This window comes from Eublepharis macularius, chromosome 9, assembly GCF_028583425.1.
Source record: "Eublepharis macularius isolate TG4126 chromosome 9, MPM_Emac_v1.0, whole genome shotgun sequence".
Lineage (NCBI taxonomy): Eukaryota > Metazoa > Chordata > Lepidosauria > Squamata > Eublepharidae > Eublepharis > Eublepharis macularius.
The window spans coordinates 45,030,107-45,051,521 of record NC_072798.1 but is presented as its reverse complement, the minus strand read 5'-3'; the positions used below and the strand labels follow the sequence as shown (position 1 = coordinate 45,051,521).

General features: G+C 45.9%; 1 protein-coding gene across 1 annotated transcript in view; it reads right to left on the bottom strand.

Moving 5' to 3' along the window:
- The window catches only part of ANKS1B (ankyrin repeat and sterile alpha motif domain containing 1B), an 885,134-nt gene that overhangs the window by 647,733 nt on the left and 215,986 nt on the right, over positions 1 to 21,415 (bottom strand). The gene's annotated exons all lie outside the window — the stretch shown is intronic.

Sequence of the window (21,415 nt, the reverse complement as noted above, 5' to 3'; positions counted from 1 at the left end):
TCTAGCCTTACATCTTGTTAGGAGAATAAAGATAATTTCTTTTTGAAATGTGGCAGTATGTATATTCATTTGCAGATATCAAACATATTTATTCAAAAGAAAAAAAAGAAAAAAATGTTTCTTCTCCACGCTGTCTCCTTTACATGAGCTCTTTTCTCATGAGCCTAACCATACATTTTCTTCTAGTACCATAACTTGTAAAAATGAAGCTGTTGATAGCTCCTTGTACTAGGGGTCCAAGATGCATGATCTGGCTAAATAGTTGGATTTATACCAATCTGGCATAATCTGGCTATGCCAGATCAAATCGGAGAACCCTGGATCAAATCCAGGGAGCTGAACTCCACCGAGCCGGATTTATTTGGCCACAGGCAGCAGCAGCAGAGGAAAAGCAGTGGCAAGCAACAGCACAAGTGAAAGGTCAGTGGTTCAAAGCAGAGGCAAGCTCCATGACATAATAGGAAGGTTGCACAAGGCTGGTGGGGAGAAGAGGCGGCAGGCAGAGTGGATTCCCATCCCACCCCTCCACCCTCGCATGAGCTTCAAGAGAGCTCTTCAATTCATCGCCAGCTGCCTTTTAAATGCTGCAGCTCCAGAAAAATCTCAAATCTCCCTAGCTTCAGGGATTCTCTAACTTTACATTCAGATTTTCTGGTTGTACACTGAGATTCTCTGGTTGGACACTGGTGTCCCTCCTTCACTTTGGTTTTGTTGGGATTTGTTAGTTCAGCTTGCTTGGGAGTAGGACTTGCACTTGGGACTGGCTTTTGACCAAGACTTGCCTTTGCTTAAGGTTTCTCTTCACCTGGAAAACCTTGGAAATAATTCCCTCTTAGGAAACAATGGAGAGTGGCTGAGGGCAATTTGTTCAGGGGCCCATAGAAATGGACCCTGAGGTCCAAAATTACTGAAACTTGGAGGTCTTTAGTGGACAGGAAGGAGTTGGTTCCATTCAATTTTGGTGGAATTTGCTTGAAAATGGAAGATTTGTTTCACTTACTGTGAAGCTTCCTTTCCCGGCGGTCTGGGAGTGTGGCATTCCTTACGACTGGAAAGCAGCTCCTCCTCTAGTGCAGGGTCAGACGACTTTTAGTTGATCCTGGGTAGGGGAGGGGCTTCCCCTCCCCTTGCCAGTTCATTTTCAAGCTTTTGACAATTCTGATCCTCTGCCAGCCACAGAAGACTTAATCCCCCTCCGCCTACCTGTAAGTTCTAAACAGCAAACTCAACACAACTAAGAACAGTTAACTGGAACTCATTCTGTCCCTCCCCTCCTTCCATATAATTATCATTAAATCTTTCTCTTTGTTTTGCTGTCTTTTCTTTCCTTCTTAATAGAGTAAGAGACTGCAGCACACTCACCACTGCTGGGTGGGCAGGAATGCCACACTCCTGGACCACCAAGAAAGGAAGCTTCATGGTAAGTGAAACAAATCTTCCATTCTCCGGTGGTCAGGGAGTATGGCATTCCTTACAATTGGGACATAACAAAGCTGATTGCCCCAGAGAGGGTTAAATAAGAGACCAGAGTTAGATCGTATGCTGCAGCACTCTCCTCCTGAAGGCAGCCTCTGCTGAAGCTAGCTTGTCTATCTTGTAATGTCTGGCAAATGAATGCACAGACTTCCAAGTAGACGCCTTGCAAATCAGTTCTAAGGAGGGGAAAGATCTATACACAGCAGAAATGGCTGCTCCCCTTAAGGAATGTGCCATAATACCCTCAGGAGGGTCCAATTCTCGTGCCTTGTAGGCCAGGATAATGCACCCCCTAATCCACCTGCTGAGAGTGGAAGTGGGCACTCTCTTTCCCATAGAAGACTTTCTGAAAGAAACGAACAGGAATTCCGACTTATGAAAACTTTTAGTTCTATCTATATAGCAACTCAAAGCTCGCTTAACATCTAAGCAATGCCACTCCTTTTCCTTCCTATGTTGAGGTTTTGCGCAGAAGGTTGGTAAGTTAATCTCCTCCCCCCTATGAAAGGAAGAGTTGACCTTAGGGATGAAGGTAGGGTCTGGCCGTAAGACTACCCTATCTGTGTGGAATATACACAGCTCCTTGTGCACTGACAGGGCATTCAGCTCGGATACCCTTCGAGCTGAAGTGATTCCAACTAAGAAAAGCATTTTGAAGGTCAGTTCCTTCAAAGGGCATGTGGCCATAGGTTCGAATGGTTCTTTAGACAAGGCTCTAAGCACCAAGTTGAGACTCCACATGGGGAACCTATGGACTGGCGGAGGATTCAGTAAGGTAGTACCCCTAAGAAACCTCTTGATGTACGGGTGTTGGGCCAGGGATCTCCCCTTGCTACATCCCCGAATGGCCGAGATGGCCGCCATTTGATGCTTCAAGGTACTAGTGCTAAGTCCTTTCTCTAGACCTTCCTGTATGAAAACTAAAATTTCCTTAACTGGAATGGATAGTGGATCCTTCTGTCTCCCCACACACCAGGTCTGGAACACTTGCCAGGTGTTATTGTAGCTATTGGAAGTAGATTTCTTCCTAGATGCTAACATGGTTGAAATCAACTGCTCTGAATAACCTAACTTCCTAAGTTGGTTGCACTCAACAGTGAGACTTAGAATCTCTGGCCGTGGATGAACGAGAGGTCCCTGGGTCAGAAGATGATCTGAGACGGGTAGCCTGATCAGATCTGAGATCGATAGCCTGATCAGATCCTGAAACCAAGCTCTTCTTGGCCAATGCGGTGTTATGATGATCACCTCTGCCCTCTGCTCTAAGATTTTCTGAATCGTCATGCTCAGTAGTTGAACCAGAGGGAATGCATACAAGAGACCGCATGGCCAGTCGCAATTTAGAGTGTCCGTGTCCACAGCGTATGGGTCCTTTTGCCTGGACATGAACCTCTGCACCTGCTGGTTCTGATAGTTTGTGAAGAGATCTATTACTGGCGTACCGAACCTGTCGCAGACTCTCCTGAAGACGTCCCTGTTCAGCGTCCACTCAGAATGGTCTATCCTCCCCCTGCTCAGTCTGTCCGCCATGACGTTGGACTTCCTGGCCACATGCACAGCCTTCAGGGAGAGGACATTGATTTCTGCCCTGGACATTATGGCACAAGCCTCTCTGTGTAGGGTCTCGAACCTGGTTCTGCCCTGCTTGTTGAGGTATGCCTTCACTGTCATATTGTCTGTCTGAACCAGAACATGAGCACCTGCAAGCTGGTCCTTGAGCTCCAGGAGACCTTTCCTGACCACCTTCAGTTCCAAGAGGTTCATACTTTTGGATCTTTCTTCCTCTGACCAGGACCCCTGAGCTGAGAGGCCCTGGGAATGTGCCTCCCAGCCCCATCGGCTGGCGTCTGTGGTAATGATGATCCTCTTCGGCTCCCGAAGAGGGACACCGAGTTGGAAGCTGGACAGGCTGGTCCTAGCTCATCTCCTGCAGGAGACATTCCAGAATGGATACCATCAGGTGGGCTTTGTGTGTGATGGCTCTCTGGTAAGGAAGAAGAAACCTCTGGAGTGGTCGTGTATGAAAACCTGCCCACTGGAGCAAATCCTGACAAGACACCAAGACACCTGCCAGTTGTGCCAAGAACATCCTGATGATGGTTCTTGAGGATCTGGGATATCATCGCCCAAATCTTTTGTTGTCTCTCCAAGGACAGAAACATCCTGTCCACTATTGTATCTATCAGAATGCCCAAATGGACAATCTTCTGTGCCGGAGTTAGATTGCTCTTCTTCAAGTTGATAACGAAGCTGTGCCTCTCCAGGCACTTTGTTGTTCTCTTTACTGCCTCCACGCCTTGATGTAGAGACAGGACTTTTATCAAGAGGTCATCGAGGTAAGGAAAAAAAGAGACTTCCTGTTGCCGAAGAACAGCCATCAGAGTCACCGAGACTTTGGAGACTTCCGGTTTGGATAACGGCGATCTGACGTGGTCCAGGGAGCTGGACCATCAAGAGTGACTGTTCGGGCAGGCCAGATGCTTAGATCGCCTGCTGCCACCCCTCTACAGATAGTACATCTAGAGATAGTAGAAAATATGGCAGGACACCTGAGTGGCTAATTGACATTGACGGAGAGGTTGTGGAGAGGCATCTGGCTGCATTGGATGAATACAAATCCCCTGGGCCAGATGGGGTGCACCCAAGAGTGCTGAAAGAACTTTCTAGAGAACTTGCAGAACCCCTGTCCATCATCTTCAATGCCTCCTGGAGGACTGGGGATATGCCACAAGATTGGAGAAGAGCAAACGTTATCCCAATCTTTAAGAAAGGGAAGAAGTATGACCCGGGAAACTACAGGCCAGTCAGTCTGACTTCTGTTGCTGGGAAGATATTAGAACAGATTTTAAAGGGATCATTCTGTAAGCATCTGAAGGACTGCTCAGTGATCTGGGGAAGTCAGCATGGTTTTGTTCCTAACAGATCTTGCCAGACCAACCTGGTTTCCTTCTTTGATCAAGTGACCAGCTTACTGGATCGGGGGAACTCTGTTGACGTGATTTATCTGGATTTCAGTAAAGCTTTTGATAAGGTCCCCCGTGACATTCTGATGGGCAAACTGGAAGACTGTGGAGTGGACTATAGGACAGTTCAGTGGATAAGGAACTGGTTAGAGGACTGCACTCAAAGAGTGGTGGTCAACCGCATTTCATCAGATTGGAGGGAGGTGTCCAGTGGGGTGCCGCAGGGCTCAGTTTTGGGCCTGGTACTTTTCAATATTTTTATCAATGATCTGGATGAAGGAGTGGAAGGGCTGCTCATTAAATTTGCTGATGATACCAAATTGGGAGGAGTAGCAAACACCCAAGAAGATAGAATTAAAATTCAACAAGACCTGAATACTCTGGAGAAGTGGGCAGCTGTGAATAGGATGCAATTCAACAAAGACAAGTGCACGGTATTACATCTGGGCCACAAAAATGGGAAGCACAAATACTGGATGGGGGATACACTTCTGGGCAGTACTACATGTGAAAGGGATCTTGGGGTAAGAGTGGACTGTAAACTAAATATGAGCAGTCAGTGAGATGCGGTGGCAAAAAAGGCTAATTCAATCTTGGATTGTATCAAAGGGGCCATAGCGTCGAAATCACAGGAGGTCATAGCCCCTCTCTATACTGCCTTGGTCAGGCCGCACCTGGAGTCTTGTGTGCAGTTCTGGAGGCCTCACTTCAAAAAGGATGTGGACAAAATCGAGAGGGTGCAGAGGAGAGCGATGAGGATGATCGGGGGTCTGGAGACTGAGCCCTACGATGAAAGGCTAAGGGCCTTGGGAATGTTTAGTTTGGAGAAGAGGAGGTTGAGGGGGGACATGATTGCTCTCTTTAAATATTTGAAAGGCTGTCATTTGGAGGAGGGCAAGGAGCTGTTCCAGTTGGCAGCAGAGGGTAGGACGCGAAGCAATGGGCTTAAATTACATGCACAAAGGTACCAGCTGGATATTAGGAAAAACTTTTTCACGGTCAGAGTAGTTCAAAAGTGGAATCAGCTGCCTAGGGAGGTGGTGAGCTCCCGCTCACCGGCAGTTTTCAAGAAGAGACTGGATGAATACTTCTCAGAGATGCTTTAGGCTGATCCTGCACTGGGCAGGGGGTTGGACTAGATGGTCTGTATGGCCCCTTCCAACTCTATGATTCTATGATTCTATACAGGCAGAAGAGGGGCTAGAATGCTACGAGACCCTGAGAGTGAGTGATCTCGGTGGTGGTGGTGGGGTCCTAGATAAAGGATTTTCCTCATCGCCTTGAGGTCCCCTCGGAGAAGTGTGAGCTAAAATCTCTGCAATGCTCTTTGAGTCATTTGTTTGACATAAGGTCGCCAGAAACCAAGCTTCAGTACCAGATTTGGCCAATTTGAAACAAAAGAAACGGCAAGAAAGACCCAAACGGAACAAACTGAGGTAAAGATCACTATCTTGCTTTCGGACTTAAAATCAGAAGAGAGATTTAATTAAAAGTTAAAATTGTGGATTGAGCTGTTAGAACAAGAAAGGAGCAAAGCATTTTGAAGGAAAAAGTGGAATTTGATAGACTATAAAGCGCAAAAGAAGAGAAATTAACTTTTGTTTATGCATACCTGTGGTTTTGGAGGAGATAACCGGCAGTAAGAAAGGGGAGGAGGCTGAGAAGCTGCGGAGCAAGTATTGCGAGAGGGCAGAACGCATGGAGAGCAGCGAGTGTCACTGCCTAGAGAGGCTTAATTTGGAGAACAAGAAGGAAGTGGAAACAGCAAAGAAGACCTCGGAAGGAAAATAAAGGAAAAAACGCGAGACAAAGCAATGAGAGGACGAAAGGAAGTGGATACCCACCGTTCCGAGAAGGGAAAAGGACGAAGGAAGCTATCAGAGAGAATCTCCGCCCAGCATTTGGTGAGATTAAAACAGATTGGATTCTTAAACTAAAGAAAACAGATGATTTGGACTAAAACGAAAACAAAGTGGAATATAAAAACGGATATTTGGGGAAGGAAGAAAACCAGCGCAGGAGCATGAAGAAAGTAGTGAAGAAATGGCAGGTTGCCATAGGAACGGCTATAGAATCACTGGGGGGAAAAGTTACAGAGGGCAATAAAGAATTGAGCCAATCTATGCAGAAAATGGAAGAAAGTTTGATTAAAAGCGTAAAGGATTTATTAAAAGCAGAAGTGGAGGTGAAGAATGAGCTACAAGTAACAAAGCAGGCAGCTCAAGAGATGGAGCAAAAAACCACTGATTTGTCACCTAGTTTAAAAGTTGAAAAACAAGCATTTCAAGATTGTGTGGTAGGAATTGAGTATAAAATTACAGAAAATAAGTTGGGAATTCGCGATATGCTAGAGAAAACAACGCAGAGTGTGCAGGAACAAATGATCGAAGTTTTGGCAGAATTTTTAAAGAAGCAGTCAGAAGAGTTAACAATAAACTTGGCATATAGAGTCAACTCCAGTTATGTACAACAGAAGAAGTTACTAAGAGAATATTGCTCAAGTGAAAGATGAAACCCTGAAAAGGCAGTCTGAAAGTTCTCTGTTAACGGAGGGAAGCGGAGTAAAAACCATGAAAGAGCTCCCTAACAGGATCAGGCAAGAAAGAAAGAAGAGCAGGGAACTAGCACAAAAGGTGAGAGGCAGAAGTAGAAGATTTAAGCTACAGATGGGAATTACTTGAAGGACTAAGTTTCCAGCTTCAAGCTACAAGAGCTATTTAAGGGACTGAATCTATGGTAAAAATGTAAAGCTAAATGAACAAATTGATAATGTAAGCTAAATGAACAAATTGAAAAATTGAAAAATGTAAAATGTAAAGCTAAATGAACAAATTGATAAGAAAGTAATGAGAACAAAACTTAAGTGAAACTCTTTTGTGTATGTGTAGATTGGGAGAAATTTAAAAGTAAAATTTATTTGGAAAAGATGATGAGAGATAGAAATACAAGATTTAAGCCACAGATGGAAATTACCTGAAGGATTAAGTTTCCAGCTCTAAGCTATAAGTGTACTTAAGGGACTGAATTTACGGCAAAAATGTAAAGCTGTATTTAATTGGTTAAAGAAACAAATTATAATATGTTGAAGATTGGATTCAAACTGTTGTATATAGTGGAAATGAACAGACTGATAAAAAGTTATGAGAACAAATTTAAGAGAAATTTTTAATAGATTGGGAGAAATTTAAAATTAAAATTTATTTGGAAAGAAAGGGGATCTGATAGGATAAGAGTAGTCTATTGATAATTATAGAAAAGTAATAATAAAGAATAAGTTAGAACTCTGCCTTTAATAATAGGGACAAATGAAAGTAATGTAAAGTTAATGATAAGAAATAAAGGAGTCATAGTGCTGTTGGAAGTCAACATAGAAAAGGGGGAGGGGGAGGGGTGGGCTACATATATCAATATAATGGGAAACTATGTTGTAATATGACTGGTGGAATGTATGTTAACCCATCCAATTAAAAAAAAAATTTTTTAAAAGAGTCACCAAGACTTTGGTGAACACCTTGGGTGAGGATTTGAGTCTGAAGGGGAGAGCTCGATATTGAAAATGATCCCCGTTGTAGACAAAGCGAAGGAAACTCCTGTGAGGTTCCTTGATGGGTATGTGTAAATACGCTTCCGATAGGACCACTGAGGCCAAGAAGTCCCCCTTCTGGGTGGTTGTGACGATGGACCGCAACGTTTCCATCCGGAATTTGTGAGTCTTGAGGTGTTTGTTCAGCCACTGGAGGTCTAACATGGCTCTGATGGCTCCATTCTTTTTTGGCACAAGGAAGAAGATCGAGTAAACCCCCCGATTCCGCTGGTGGGCAGGAACCAGGTTTATTGCCCTTATCTCGAGAAGGTGCTGGATGGCTTGCAGCATCAGCAGGTGTTTGGGGGCATCTCAGTGTTTTGGCATTCGAATAACACACGTCCTGGGGAAGGTCTTGAACTCTAAAGAGTACCCATTTATTACAATGTCCATGACCCATTTGTCTGACACATCCTGAAGCCATACGTTTGCAAAGTTCAGTAACCTGCCCCCTTTAGCTAGGCTGCTTTCTGGGGCTCCGTAGTCATGCAGAAGAGTCCTTCTTCAGGCCCTTGGAGAAGAGACCAAATTTGGAAGAGGAGGAACCTGACCTATTGTCTGATCTGGATCTGGACTGCCAGTGTCCCTTTGCGGGCCAGGAAGTTCCAAATCTGGAAGCTCTTCTGTTGTCATGAAAGGGCTGAGACCTCTTCTTAAGCTGGGGTTCCTTCTTCTTTGATGGAAGAACGTTCTTCTTTTCCTTATCTTCCACCAAGTATTTCTCCAAAGCTTCACCGAAGACATGAGTCCCACTAAAGGGAATAGCCGTGACTTTTGCCTGCGCCGATGTGTCGACCTCCCATTTATGCAGCCAGGTGTTTCTCCTTGCCACTACGTTAAAACCCATGCCCCTGGAGGAAAACTGGAGAGCATCCATGGAGGCATCTGCCGCAAAAGCTGTAGCAAGTGCTATCTTCTTCACCTCATCCTTGATTTCCTTAGGTACATTGCTTTCGGCTGCTGCCAGGTCGTAGGCCCAGGAGAAGGCCGCCCTTGTAAAGAGAGCCGGTCACTGAGGCCCTAAAGGAATTGGCTGACACCTCGAAGTTTCTACAAAGTGCCTGCTCTATCCTCTGGTCTCAGGGGTCTTTTGGGTGGCCATCTGCTCCCATAGGGAGGACTGATGTGGACGCCAAGCTAGACACCCGGTCATCCACGATCGGTAGCTTTATTTTCTTGGAGGCAACTGACGTGAGTAAAGTTTGTTGACGATAGGCTGGTAGGTTTTGGCTTTAGCAGGAGCCTCCCCTTCCGCCTTCAGGATGTCATGGAAGACCACTGGAAGAGGAACACTGGCTTGTGTCTGGTTCCTCTTGGCTAAGACCCTTTCTGATCCCTGAGGAAAGGCAGGGTCTGTTTCCTTCTTGTCTGATGATGTAGGCTGTATTTCCAGCACTCTCAGGACCTTTGAAACCAACCTGGCGTACACCTCGTGAGGGAGCAGCCTCACCTGCAGTGGAGGGGAGGTGTCCTCTTCCAGATAACTCTCCCTCCTCTACTGCTGAGGAAATATCTGACTTATCAGAGACAGATCTCTCATCTTCGTCCGAGGGACTGGGGTCCCTGTGTAATACAAGATTCCCCTCCTCCCTCAGTCTCTTAACTTTGTAGGGGAGCGTGAGCCCTTACGTCCTCTTTCCCTTTTACTGGAACGTGCACATCTAGGCTGCCCTTGCTTCTTGGGAACTCCAAAGTCCTCATTGAGGAAGCCCTGCTCCCTTAGGACTTCCTTAAAGTGTCTCCTGACTTCAGTACCAAGACAGGAAGACAACTCAGACTTGGCTACTGATCCCATCACATCTGAGTCCAAAGGAGTCCCTCCTTCCCCCCTGGGAGATTGGGGGGTGGACAAGGAGGCAGGGGAGCTGGGAATGTCCAGATTGCAAACGGACCCCCATCACTAGAGGCTGGGTTGAGTCCTGCCTTAGATGCCACCCCTGTGTCTTTCTGCTATTGAGGAGAGGAGAAAATGGCGGGCGTCCCAGGGAGAGCGGAGGGAGGGGAAAACCTCAAAGCGCGGGAAGAGGGGAAAGGAAAAAAGGAGCATCCCCAGAGGGCCTCTCACCAAACTTTCTGCGGCATTACTCCTCTGCCTTGCTGGAATGGAGGTTTGGAGTCCAGCTGCAGCTGTGCAGAGCTCCGAGCGATGCTTCTTTGGCCCCTGTGTTGCTCTGCCAGTGTTTACTCCACCACACACCCCGAAGTCAAAAGGGGAGGCAGGCCCTTCTCCTGGGAGAGAGGGAAAGGTGCGGGAGCCCTCGCGCGAGCCGTGGAAACTAGGCAAGCCTAGTGCCGTCGGCTCTGCCACTCACTGTCGCATCCTCCACGATCCAAAAGGGGGAGGAAGACACTGCCAGGCTGTCCTCCCCCCGTGAGCCTCTGATATTTTCGCCTTCTGGTGCTGGATCGCGTGCTCGCATGGAGCACAGTCGTTGATGTCCTGCACTCAGGCAGGGCCAGAAAAAACTGGTAAGATGAGGGGAAACCCCTCCCCTACCCAGGATCAACTAAAAGTCGTCTGACCCTGCACTAGAGGAGGAGCTGCTTCCCATTCATAAGGAATGCCACACTCCCTGACCACCGAAGAAATGACACCTCCCCAGCCCCCCATATATTTCTCCCCATAGGGAATGGCTGGATAAATTCAATGTCAGGTTCCGTGTCAGAGGCGTCAGAGCCTGAGGGGGATGTGCTCTCCAGGTTGGCCCACAGGTCAGGTTAGGGTCAGAGTAGGTCTCAGAATTATAAGGAGAAGGGAGGTTTACCCTCACACCCTCTCTCCCTCTGCTGGGCTGGCTGGGCTTTCCAATCAGTTAGCCGTGTCACTTCCTTGCCTTCCTTCTCTGTCTCACTGTCTCACTCTGCTTTCTCCCAGCTACTCCTCACTGGCCTTCTCCATCCTTCATCCCTTTATAGGGCCTCCCTGGGGGAACTCTCACCCCCTCCCCCAAGCTTTGCTCTCTCCCAGTGTGTGCCCCCCTCTCTAGGTTTGATGGACAGCAGTGCTGGACTGCCCAGGCCCTCCTGACGGTGGCTGCCACCTCTAAGCCCCACCCAGGCTTCTAAAGCTCCAGTGAAGGGTGGGGCTGGCTGGTCTCCACTCACTCCTCCTGCCCCAACACCGCCTGGGTGCCTCCTTTAGCTCTCTGGCCTTGGGGCTGCTCGTCATGGATGCAGGGCATGCTGCCTTCCTCCTGTCCAGGCTGCCCACTCACTGGGGCCTGCCTGGCTGGGAAGGTGTCATCACAGCCCCACCATTGGCCTTGGAGCTTGCTTGGCCTCCAGCCACTGCCTCGCCTGGTTCCTGAGGCTGAGGCATGCCTGGTGCTGCTTCTGCAGCCAAGCTCACTCCTGCATTCAGGCATCCATGTCCCACTCTTTCAACATTGCAGTTGGAATCTAGGCAGCGGCCCACACTCAGGCGTCCTTACTGGGCTCTGCTGCCACTGCCAAGAGAGCCTGCTCCATCCAGAATGGCTCTTGTCACAGCAGCAACCCCTCCCACTGTCCAGCTGGTCGCTACAGTGGCACTGACCTTCTTGGAGGCTCCAGCAGGTCCAGGTTGCCTCCCAGCCCACTGACAAGGTAAGTCCAGGGGGCTGGGTTACCAGCCCCAGACATTCAGCATTCTCTAACTAGATTAGAGAATCTGACCCAGATTTCAGGGATACTGTTTTTTTTTTTTAATATCCCTGAAACACAGATCTGGATCACTGGGGGAGGGGGTACTCCCTTACCTTACTGGGAGGGAAGGCTGCATGGTATAGCCTGATCTCATCAGATCTTAGAAGCTAAGCACTGGAAAACCACCTTTGCTTCTCACTTGGCTTGAAAGCCCCTTGTTGGGGTTACCATAAGTTGATTGTGACTTGATAGCATAGACACACATGTGTGAACAGTATGAGAGACATTCTGGTCAGGTTTTGATAGGAACATTTCAAAAAGTGAACAAAATTTGATGTAATGATAATGTTATCAACTTCTACCTGTGATAAAAATGCATTCAAATTTGAAAGATCTGATGACTTCAGTAGACGTTCCAGTTACATGTATTAAGCATTTTAGTTTTATAACCCAATCTTGTTTAGTCAGAATTAAATCCTACTTTTTTAAAGAAAATTGCCCCACTATTTTCACAGGTAAATTACTTTATATAAAGGCACTGTCAGCATTATAGTATAAGCAATAAAAGCACAGCAAACTTTCTAAAAACACTTGGTGAGCACCAGGAAAGGTGTTGGCAGGCATCATGGGTGCCATGCTGGGCTACCTGGGGTAGGTTGATATGGGATGAAGCCACAATTAGTATTAAAGGCCTCTTGCAAAGCAAAAAGAACAGTGTTACTTTTCAGGAATCTAGAAGTTACTGCATAATGAGTTCAGTAATAAAAACTGAATTTTCAAGAGTATTATTTCCATAAGGCCTTTATCAAAAACACAGAATGCTATTGTTTTATACAAGGTGATGAGATTTTTAAAAATGTATTTATACCTTGCCTTTCTTCCCATGAGGACCCAAAGCAGCTTACATTGTTCTCTTCTTAATTTTATCATCACAACAACCCTATGAGGTCGGTTAGGCCCAAAGTCACCCAGCAAGCTTTCATGGTTGAGTAGGGACTCAAATCTGAAATTTCCCATATCCTAGTCCACCACTCTAACTACTATATTGGTTTATGTGTACTGTCAGTAAATGGCAGCAGAAAATTTATTATTTTTTGGCTTTGAGTATAGCACCCTGTCGAGTCATCCATGGCACAACTGCCTAGCATTGATGCCAGTGATAAGACCACTCTGGCCATCCTCAGAGTGAGATGAAAGACATTTAAGCCAGCCATCTATCTTTATAATTACCTCCCACTTCATTTCTAGCACATAAGGAACATAGGAAATGCAGTCTGTGTAGCTCGTCCAGCTAAAAGAAGCTCGCAGACTCACCCGCGGGCTGAATTGGCGCTGAGGGCAAGGATGCAATGGAGGCATGGTCAGTCCAGAAGAGGAGCATCCATTCCTCCTCCTGTCCAGCTGTGAGGTCAGCACCATTCCTTCAGGATCCCTGGCAGGAGCAGCACATTCCCACCCACCCTCTGCTCTCTGGGCAGAAGGAGGGGTTGTCACAACTTTATGGGTTTGGCAGGTTTGAGGCATTGGGCTGGATCCCATAAGGGTGAGTGGGGCATTTGGACAGCTCACCCCGACAGAACAGGAGGCAACGGCCATCCAGCATGGCTGGTGGCAGAAGAACACTTGAGGTGGTGCACCAGCATGGGGCTGGAGTGACATGCATTGGACAGCAAGTGGGCCTTCCGATGCCAATGGGGATCCATGCCCATATGCCTGGCCAATGCTCCATCTAGCTGTAATCAATAAAGTTGTGACCATTCCAACCAAAGGATGGTGCCTGTGTGTTATTTGCTGGAACTCAGACTGACGTAGCATATAGGTGCAATAGAATATTATAAGTGGATACCAGTTCACATGATGTGAGTATGAGCCATGGTTTTCAACCTGTGTGTTGTTCAGTACTTGATCTACAAAACACTGAATATGCATACTTTGTTACACTGAGATTACTCTCATTTACAGCAAAGGCCTGTCACCTGATGCAAAGCAGCCACTCACACACAATGTGCGGTGCCTACATTATTAAGTTAAATGCAGCAGTTGATCAAAGAAACTTGTTAAAAAATGAACTATTTCGTCTCTTGAGACCTGAACTGCAAAATACCACATGCAAGTTATTTGGATATCAGTTGTTGTTTTTATACAAATCTAAATTTTAAGGGCACCAACAATTAGATTTTTTTTCTTTTTGCTTCAGATACAAGCATGAATGAGTCCTTGGACTCAGGAAAGAAGAGTGTTGTAGTCTAAACAGTACAGAGGAAAAGGACTTACAGAAGGAAGGAGGAGTACTAAAACAGAAGTTACTTGGCTTTCTGCCAAAATGCCGCACATTGATGCTTACATGCTTATTGTTTTTTGTATATCTACTCCCCAAGTGGACACATGGTGGTGGGCCAAAAGGATAGTACAATGCCTTATTATAGCTATCTTCTTCAGGATTCTTGAGATAAGAAACAAATTCATTTGCCATTCAGTCCTGGAGAGAAGTTAACCAAAATGCTGTGTGAAATATGCTTCCTATCCTTTGGAGGAAGCACGGCCACTTAAATAGTTGGTTAGTTACAGCAGTAAAAAACAAATTTCAGCAAGACCTGCTTTGTTCAATTTTTACTCCTTGCATGAAAAAGAACTACTTCAACTTTTTCAAAAGTTTGAAATCTTGAACCTCCTAAAAGAGTCTTACTTCAAATCTTATTTGAAGAAGTGAGCTGTGGCTCACGAAAGATCATGCCCTACCACTATTTTGTTAGTCTTATAGGTGCTACTGGACTCTTGTTCAAATCTTATGTACTGTTGTAGACTAATGGATGATAATATAGTAAACAGAAATCTGATATTGAGTTGGATCTTTCCAGCTTTTCCACTGGCAGAGGAAGCAGGAGCTATCTCACCCAACTCCCTGCTTCTCTGTAGCTCATGACCATCTTTTTTATCCATGCAGTTCCCAGGATCTTCAGCATAGTCTTTTCAGGGATCAAATGGGTCTCCTCCCTTCTCTTGTGCCAGCAAAAAAGCTGGTTGAATCCAGCTCATAATTAATTAGATTGGAATTATTAAAGGGTACTTTAAGGAATCAAAAGTATTCATCACTTGCCCTTACTTATTCTAGTATATTTATATAATTTATACTTATCAATTATATTTTTAGTGGAAAGTTGCAGTACCAATTACAAACAAGAATGACATGCATATCTCTCCACTGATGCCAAATATGCATGTCAAGGTGGCCAGCCAATGGCTGGCTACCAGCAAATGTTTGGGAGAGGAACATGCGAGGGGGCATCAGATGATGTAACTTCCAAGAAAACTCAGAAGTGGTATCACATCTCTCTAGGAATCACTGAAAACTCTACGGTACTGCCATAGAGTTTCTAGTGATTCGCAAAGAAGTGTGACATCACTTTCATATTTTCACCAGAAGTGACATAATGCCACTACCCAATGGTGATTTTTAATTTTTTTCCCTCCCACTGGTCACTGGATTGCCAATACGCAACAGGAGCTGGCAGCCAGGAGATTTTTCTGCCCTCAGAGAGCAAACAAGCAAGGCCGATGAAGACCTTTTCTTCCTGATTTGAATGAGGAGTAATGTTTTTAGTCAAAGTGCGGAAAATATAAAGCACTTTTTCTCTAAAAAGCAAGATAACTAGGCCTCACATACATGAAAAATTAGGTTTTTTTATCCTTCAAATTCTCCTCCCAGGGTGCTTCTAAACAATACTTTTCTACAAGGGTATGCACCCATTTTATCGTGCTCCCTGCAGTCACACAGCAGCTGAAGGGAACTGCTTCTTTAAAAATCTAAACTACACAGTGGAAGGAAGAAAGGTTCCTGCCCTCCTCTCAACTCAGTTTTCTCATGTGAAAACTGTGTGTAGTTATTTTGCCAATGTGTACAGATTCTCCATGTGGAACTCAAAATCAATCAAATAAGTCTCCCTCGTGCAGTTTTCACACAAGCAAACTGACATGGGGGGAAGGGCAGGAGCCTCTCCTCCCCATTTCAAGCAGTTGGAGACTATTAGGCTCTCTCTCTTTTTAAAAACAGTTCCCCTCAGATACCATGTGACTGCAGGGTGTACGTTAAAACACATGTGTGCTTGTGCAAAGATGTATCGTCTAGAGGTGCCCTCATGCAAAGAGAAATAAACTCTTACTTTCTCTTTCACGCAAGCATCCAGCCATGGGCCCACTTTGACTCTTTCCTGCCCTCTTCTTTTACATTGTTTCCTACTAGGGGTGTGCAGAGCCAAGGTGATTCAGTTTTCCCAATTCAGTTTTCTCAATTTGGTTTACCCAAATCGGGAAAAAAATTCAGAATCAAGTGATTCTCTAAGTGGCAAGCCGCTTTGGAAATTGCGATTCGGGTCACTTTGGGTATGCTTTGGAAAGATTCGGCCATTATTTTCAATGGGGAACATGCTCCCCCTTTCCGGGAGCCGGGGGGGCATTTTCTCTCTAAATCACAACAATCTTGGTGGGGATCTTCTCCGAACTCTCCTCTAATGATCCCCCAAGTTTCAGAATGATAGGACTTTGGGGGGGCATTTTATGCCCCCCCACAAAGAACATACCCCCATCCTCCTCCACTCTCCATTATGCCCTATGGGGGGAAACAAGGAGGCTTTCTTGGTGGCTCAGGGTGGCATTTTGCAAGCAAAATGCACCCAATTTTCAGACGACCTGATCCTATCTCTCATCCCACCCACCCCCAAGTTTCAGGGAGATTGAACTTTGGGGGGCCATTTTATGGCCTCCCAAAGAAGGTGCCCCTATCCTCCTACACTGTCATGGCCCAGTCTGGGCTTAGTGAGAGTGAGGACTCCTCAGAAGGAGAGGGGCTTTGTGTAGCCAGCCAAGACTCCTCAGGAGAAGAGGAGCTCCATGTAGCCGGCTCTGACTCAGCAGAGGCCGGTAATCAGGAGCCGCAGCTGCTGGCTAATTGGAGCTTACAGCCAGCAGCTGAGGCAGAGCCACCAGTACTCTCCAGCCCCAGCACCACAGGGGAAGCTCAGCCAGGGATTTCCACCAGGGAAGCTCAGTCAGGGACTGCCAGCACCATAGAGGAAGCCCAGCCAGGGGCTTCCACCCCCCCAGGTTCACCCACACCCAAAAAATGCCACAGACAAAGGCAGAGGCTGGAGCTGCAGGAGAGGTGCTGCAGTGCTCGTCTGCTGAACTGACACCAGCTGCTGGAGAGTGATGATGAGTAGCAGTTGGATGGAGCCCCAGCAGGTGGCTGCAATCCATGCCTTGTTATAAAAGCTGAGCTGAGGGAACTGCCAGGCATGGAAGCAAAGTGTCAAACCACCTGCAACCACTCTGTGTGGCATGTACCTCGCTCGTGCCCACCTTTGGATCTGACACTATTGGTAACTGACCTTGGACTGGACCTGCCCTGGCTTTTGGACTCTGGACTCACTCCTGGCGTTTACCTCGTGCTCTGACCATGGACTGGACTTGGCTTTTGTACCTTGGATGCCCCCTGGGCTTTAGTGTGAGAGCTTAGACTTGGGACTACCAGCTTGGGCAAGCCCAGCCCATGACATGACAGACACTCTCCATTATTCCCTATGGGAAAAGGGGGGTTTTCTATGTGGCTTGGGGTGGCATTTTGCAGGCAAAATGCACCCAATTTTCAGGGGACCTGCTCCTACCTCTCCTCTCACCCCACTCCCAAGTTTCAGGGAGATTGCTCTTTGGGGGGCATTTTATGCCCCCCCAAAGGTGGTTTCCATCCCACACTATATTTCTACAGTGGGGAAAACTCCCACACAGCAGAAACACATGGTTTATGGCTGCCAATTGCTGCAGCCACAGTCCCACTCACAATCCACCACCCAACAGAAGCAAAGACACACACCTCAAAAGCCTCCATCACCCCCAGAGCTGGCTGGCCAGCCACTCTCCATGCTTCCCTATCTTAGCACCAGAGAATCACATACACAACAAAAATAATTTAAAAAAATTTATTTCTCAATAACAGCATTAACCATCATAATCCACATCATTACTGTAAAATCACAACTTACAGTATTACAACAGCCCCCAACATCACACCAGAGGACCACACACACACACACAAGTGTTAAAAAATTTATTTCTAAATAACAGCAGTAAACATCACAATTCACATCATCACTATTAAATCACAATTTACAGTCCTAGATTAAAACAACCCTCAACAACAATCACACAACAAACATAATTTTTTAAAAAAATATTTCTCAACAGCACTAAACATCACAATTCACATCGTCACTATTAAATCACAACTAATAGTCCTAGATTAAAACAACCCTCAACATCACACCAGAAAATCACACAAACACAACAAAAATAATTTCTTTAAAATTTTGTTTCTTGGACTTCCTGCCCTCCCCCCCCCACACATAACAATATTATTAACATTACATTACAGCAGTACATTGCATTACATTACATATTCAAATCACAACATATAGTCCAGTTTGAACCAAAAAATAACATCAGACAATCACACACCAAAAAAATTACTTTAAAATGCATTTCTTGGATTCCGTGCCCTCCCTCCTCACAAGCGGGCTGAAGGCATGTAACAGCATTAGTAGCAAATTCAAATTACAACATACAGTCCACTTTGAACCAACAAAATAACATCACACCAGAGAATCACACAGCAAAAAAATTACTTAAATGAATTTCTTTGATTTATTTGGATTTTCATCACATCATCCATTCCACCCAAACCAAATTCAACCGGGGGACACTCTTGCAACTTAGTCCAGCAGAACCATTGTCATTTCTTGCAGCCAAGCTCTGAGTTCAGCCAGTGGGGAAACACCACAGAGCAGAACCAGATAGCACCCTTCATTGATTGGTCCGCAGGGGAGCTGAATTGGGCCTGATACAGCCAAATTGGGCTGGATCAGGCCCGAATTGAGCTGGATTTGGCACAAATTGGGCCACTGTAAATTGGGCCAAGATTGGACCTGAATTGGCCTGAACGGGCCCCTGTGGAGTGTGAGAGCATTCCCACGCTCCACAGCAGCCCATTCCAGCCCAATTCGGGCCCAATTAGGGCCGATTTGGCCCTGATCCAGGTCAGATCAGGACTGCAGGACTGCGCTGCACTGCCTTGGAGTGCACCCCCAGGAGGCCTGTGTCTCCCCCGCTGTCCAGGTAACTGGGGTGGGGGTGGAGGGTGGGAGCAGGGGATCCCCGCCTCCAGTGGCGGACTGGCAACCCTACTTCCCAGTGTGGTCTGACCAACTTTACCAATCAATGAAGGGCTCATCCCACAATGACAGGCCACTGCAGTCAGCACACCTCCACAGATGGGAGCAAATTACTCCACTCCCAAAGTGCTATGGGGTAATGAGATGGAATGTTGGTGTGAAAATTTTCTTTAGTATTCTCTCCTTGAAGTTATCTGATCTTGCACATGTGGCTCCATCTCATTCTCTTAACTATCTGGGAACCTGCAGTGTCTATATAAAACCTTTAAAAGAACTCACTCATAGCATTGGAATTGGATGTCATACTGATACCTTGCTATCTCTCTCTATACAACCCCCATAATGGGGTAGAGATTTTGAGCCACTGCCTGACTGCTTTGGTTCAATAACTGAAAATGAACAAATTGAAACTGAACCCAGACAACACAGAAGAGGTGCTGGATGGGAAACCTGATGTCTTAAATTATATTGTGCTTCCTACTTTGGATGGGGTTCAGTTGACCCTTTTTGACTCATTTAAGAACTTAGCGGTTGTACTGGACCCACCATTACTGCTGGAGAAGCAAGTTAATGCAGCTGCAAAAAAAGATGTTTTTTCAAGTTAGTTTAGCCCAGAAGATGGTCCTCTACCTTGACTCAAATGATCAATACACTTGGATCCATGCCACAGCAACACTGAGACTAGACTACTGTCATATAGTCTATAGATCTCCCCTTAAAATTAACTTGGAGACTGCAGTTAGTGCAGAATGCAGTAGCATGGTTATTACTGGAAGCTAGGCACAGGGTGCATATTACACCCCTTCCACTGTCTGTCAGTTATCAAGGTCAATTCAAGCTATTGTCTATCACATACAAAACCCTTTATGGCCTTGACTGTCATATCTGCGAAACCTCCTCTCCACTTATGTTCCACAGTGACAACTTTACACATCTGAGTAGGGCCTTCTGCAGGTTCCACCACGTAGATGGACAAGATCAACAACTGCCTATACATGTTTTCTCTGTAGTGGCCCCAACCTATGGAATGCCTTCCCTAAGAAGATCAGGAAGGCTCCCATGCTCCTGGCATTTCACAAACTATCTAAAACATAAATGTACAGGAAGGAAGTTTATAAAGGAAGTAGGGCTACATCATAACAGATTGGCTCAGGAAGAAGCACCACGTTTCTAATGTAATACCATGTTCTGTATTGTTCAATATGTCATGTTTAATAATTGGGCTTTGTTCAGACAATATCTCTCTTTCAAATTTCCTAATGCTATTACATTGCTAATCAGATGTATCACCCTATTGATTGTATTGATTTACATTCTGAAACTTGCCTTGAGTCTCAGTGAGAAAGGTGAACTAAAAGCATTGTAAACAAAAGAAAGAACAAACCTCCATGCTACTTCTCTCTATTTTAGTATAAAATGCAAAAGCCCCCTATCAGTTAACACCGAGTAGGTTTCTATTTTACATGTTAAATATTTATAAATATATGCCAAACTATCAATGTTGCTATATATTTTTAAAATATAATATAGACCAGCCTTCTCACGAAGCATCAGTCCTAGACTTACCTGGAGCCTCAATTCACTGGGCCGTGAGGAGGCACAGGGCAAGGGGCCACCATCTTCAGCCAGTGACGTAGTTTGGATGCTCCCAGGTCTCCTGCATATTCCCTCTCCAGCTAGCCAATTGGGTGCTACTATGGCCAGACTAGAGGCAAAGCCCTGTGGGTGAACCAGGAGGGGAAGAGAAATTTTCCCTTCAGTCCGCCCAGTCTGCTACAAGCTGCAGAAACCACAAGTTGCTGCCTGCTGAGAGCCAGTTTTGTGTAGTGGTTAAGAGCACAGGAATCTAATCTGGAGAACCGGGTTTAATTCCTCACTCTGCCACTTGAAGCCAGCTGGGTGACCTTGGGTCAGTCACAGCTTCTAGCTCTCTCAGCCCCACCCACCTCACAGGGTGTTTTGTTGTGGGAATAATAATGACATACTTTGTAAACTGCTCTGAGTGGGTGTTAAGTCATCCTGAAGGGCGGTATACAAATCTAATGTTGTTGTTGTTGTAGTTGTTGTTGTTATTACTAGCTTGGGTGTTTGCCTTGTTCTGCAGCCTTTTTCTTCCTCACTCATTGGGAGAAACATCTTTCTCTTTCTTCTCTTTAAGCAGTAGTCCATGTACTCCAGAACTGCTACTCTAAGGTGCTCTCCACACTGGTGTTAGATCTGCCTTCTTCCCTGCAACTTTACCTTTCAAGCCAAGGGGAGAGGTGGACTCTTAGGTAAGGCTGAGGCATTGCATTTGCTATAGCCAGCATCCTAACCTGCTTTACTGAGTGATGCAGTTGTCTCATTGATGGGGTGATCCAGGCCTCCCAGTGAAGCCAACTGGTCTACTATAATTGTGGTGACTGTAACATTTCACCCTGACATGGGAAGATCAGTTCCCCTAGGGAAAATGGCTGCTTTGGAGGGTAGTCTCTATGGTATTATATTTTTCTGAGATCTCTCTGTCCCCAAACCCTGCCCTCACCAGGCTCCACCCCCAAGTGTCTAAG